This window comes from Schistocerca gregaria, unplaced genomic scaffold (genome assembly GCF_023897955.1).
Source record: "Schistocerca gregaria isolate iqSchGreg1 unplaced genomic scaffold, iqSchGreg1.2 ptg000178l, whole genome shotgun sequence".
Classification (NCBI taxonomy): domain Eukaryota; kingdom Metazoa; phylum Arthropoda; class Insecta; order Orthoptera; family Acrididae; genus Schistocerca; species Schistocerca gregaria.
Window position 1 is genome coordinate 3,946,639 of NW_026061728.1, and position 4,112 is coordinate 3,950,750.

Here is a 4,112-nt window from a genome sequence, read left to right on the forward strand (position 1 = left end):
GCATGGTGACTGTTGTATTCAATCCCGATGCAATTTCTGTCTTTTATCAACACCCCGATAGATCACAGATGACAGAGTACCTCCAGATGTGCATCTGAAACTACTACTGGTCTTCCAGGGAACGATCAAAGCATAGACTGTTTGAGACATTACTACTATGTAGAAAAGTGCGCATGGTGACTGTTGTATTCAATCCCGATGCAATTTCTGTGTTTTAACAACACTCTGATAGTAAACAGATTACAGACTGCCTCCAGATGTGCATCGGAAACTACTACTGGTCTTCCAGGGAACGATAAAAGAGTAGACTGTTTGAGACATTACTCCCATGGAGGAAAGTGCCCATGGTGACTGTTGTATTCAATCCCGATACAATTTCTGTGTTTCATCAACACTTTGAAGAACCACAGATTACAGAATGCCTCCAGATGTGAATCGAAACTACTACAGGTCTTCCAGGGAACGATGAAAGCGTAGACTGTTTGAGACATTACTCCCATGGAAGAAAGTGCGCATGGTGACTGTTGTATTCGATCCCGATGCAATTTCAGTGTTTCAACAACATTCTGATAGGCCACAGATTACAGAATGCTCCAGATGTGGATCGGAAACCACTACTGGTCTTCCAGGGACCGATCAAAGCGTAGACTGTTTGAGACATTACTCCCATGGAGGAAGATGCACATGGTGACTGTTGTATTGAATCCCGATGCAATTTCTTTGTTTCATCAACACTCTGATAGTCCACAGATTACAGAATGCCTCCAGATGTGCATCGGAAACTACTACTGGTCTTCCAGGGAACGATCAAAGCGTAGACTGTTAGAGACATTACTCCCATGGAGGAAAGTGTGCATGGTAACTGTTGTATTTAATCCCGATGCAATTTCTGTGTTTCATCAACACTCTGATAGTCCACAGAATACAGATTGTCTCCAGATGTGCATCGGAAAGTACTACTGTTCTTCCTCTGAACGATCAAAGCGTAGACTGTACCAGACATTACTCCCATTGAGGAAAGTTCGGACTGTGACAATTGTATTCACTCCCGATGCAATTTCTGTGTTTCATCAACACTTTGAAGCTCCACAGATTACAGAATGCCTCCAGATGTGCATCGGAAACTACTACTGGTCTTCCAGGGAACGATCAAAGCGTAGACTGTTTTAGACATTATTCCCATGGAGAAAAGTGCGTATTGTGAATGTTGTATTCAATCCCGATGCAATATCTGTGTTCCATCAACACTTTGATAGTCCACAGATTACAGAATGCCACCAGATGTGCATCGGAAACTACTACTGGCCTTCCAGGGAACGATCAAAGCGTAGACTGTTTGAGACATTACTTCCGTGGAGGAAAAGTGCGCATTGTGACTGTTGTATTCAATGCCGATGCAATTTCTGTGTTTCATCAACACTCTGATAGTCCACAGATTACAGAGTGCCACCAGACGTGCGTCGGAAGCTACTACTGGTCTTCCAGGGAAGGATCAAAGCGTAGACCGTTAGAGACATTACTCCCATGGAAGAAAGTGCGCATGGTGATCGTTGTATTCAATACCGATGCAATTTCTGTTTTTCATCAACACTCTGATAGTCCACAGATTACAGATTGCCTCCAGATGTACATCGGAATCTACTACTGGTCTTCATGGGAACGATAAAAGCGTAGACAATTTCAGACGTTACTCCCATGGAGGAAAGTGCGGATGGTGACTGTTGCATTCACTTCCGATGCACTTTCTGTGTTTCATCAACATTTTGAAGGTCCACAGATTACAGAAATCCTCCAGATGTTCACCGGAAACAACTAATGGTCTTCCAATGAACGATCAAAGCGTAGACTGTTTCAGACATTACTCCCATGGAAGAAAGTGCGGATGGTGACTGTTGTATTCAATCCCGATTCAATTTCTGTGTTTCATCAACACTCTGATAGTCCACAGATTACAGAATGCCTCCAGATGTGCATCGGGAACTACAACTGGTTTAACAGGGAAAGATCAAAGCGTAGAATGTTTGAGACATTACTCCCATGGAGGAAAGTGCGCATGGTGAGTGTTGTCTTCAATCCCGATGCAATTTCTGTGTTTCATCAACACTCTGATAGTCCACAGATTACAGATTGCCTCCAGATGTGCATCGGAAAATACTACTGGTCTTCCAGGGAACGATCAAAGCGTAGACTCTTTGAGCCATTACTCCCATGGAGGAAAGTGCGCATGGTGACTGTTGTATTCAAACCCGATGCCATTTCTGTGTTTCATCAACACTCTGACAGGTTACAGATTACAGAATGCAACCAGATGTGCATCGGAAACTACTACTGGTCTTCCAGGAAACGATCAAAGCCTAGAATGTTTCAGACGTTACTCCCATGGGGGAGAGTGCGGATGGTGACTGTTGTATTCAATCCCGATGCAATTTCTGTGTTTCATCAACACTCTGATAGTCCACAGATTACAGATTACCACCAGATATGCATCGGAAACTACTACTGGTCTTCCTGGGAACGATTAAAGCATAGACTGTTTGAGACATTACTCCCATGGAGGAAAGTGTGCATGGTGACTGTTGTATTCAATCCCGATGCAATTTCTGTGTTTCATCAACACTCTGATAGTCCACAGATAACAGATTTTCTCCAGAAGTGCATCGAAAACTACTACTGGTCTTCCAGGGAACGATCAAAGGGTAGACTGTTTCAGACGTTACTCCCATGGTGGAATGTGCTGATGGTGACTGTTGTATTGAATCCCGATGCAATTTCTGTGTTTCGTCAACACTCTGATAGTCCACAGATTATAGATTGTCTCCAGATGTGCATCGGAAACTACTACTGGTCTTCTTGGGACCGATCAAGGCGTAGACTGTTTGGAACATTACTCACATGGAGAAAAGTGCGGATGGTGACTGTTGCATTCAATCCCGATGCAATATCTGTGTTTCATCAACACTCTGATACTAAAAAGATTACACAATGCCACCAGATGTGCATCGGAAACTACTACTTGTCTTCCAGGGAGCGATCAAAGCGTTGACTGTTTGAGACATTACTCCCATGGAGAAAAGTGTGGATGGTGACTGTTATATTCAATCCCGATGCAATTTCTGTGTTTCATCAACACTCAGATAGTCCACAGATTACAGAATCCCACAGGATGTACATCGGGAACTACTACTGGTCTTCCAGGGAATGATCAAAGCGTAGAGTGTTTGACACATTACTCCCCTTTAGGAAAGTGCACATGGTGACTATTGTATTCAATCCCGATGCAATTTCTGTGTTTCATCAACACTCTGATAGTCCACATATTACAGAATGCCACCAGATGTGCATCGGAAACTACTACTGGTCTTCCAGGGAACATCAAAGCGTAAACTGTTTGCGACATTACTCCCTTGGACGAAAGTGCGCATGGTGACTGTTGTATTCAATCCCCACGCAATTTCTTTGCTTCATCAGCCCTCTGATAGCCCACAGATTACAGAATGCCACCAGATGTGCATCGGAAACTACTACTGGTCTTCCAGGGAACGATCAAAGCGTAGACTCTTTGAGCCATTACTCCCATGGAGGAAAGTGCCCATGGTGACTGTTGTATTCAATCCCTATACAATTTCTGTGTTTCATCAACACTTTGAAGAACCACAGATTACAGAATGCCTCCAGATGTGAATCGAAACTACTACAGGTCTTCCAGGGAACGATGAAAGCGTAGACTGTTTGAGACATTACTCCCATGGAAGAAAGTGCGCATGGTGACTGTTGTATTCGATCCCGATGCAATTTCAGTGTTTCAACAACATTCTGATAGTCCACAGATTACAGAATGCTCCAGATGTGGATCGGAAACCACTACTGGTCTTCCAGGGACCGATCAAAGCGTAGACTGTTTGAGACATTACTCCCATGGAGGAAGATGCACATGGTGACTGTTGTATTGAATCCCGATGCAATTTCTTTGTTTCATCAACACTCTGATAGTCCACAGATTACAGAATGCCTTCAGATGTGCATCGGAAACTACTACTGGTCTTCCAGGGAACGATCAAAGCGTAGACTGTTAGAGACATTACTCCCATGGAGGAAAGTGTGCATGGTGACTG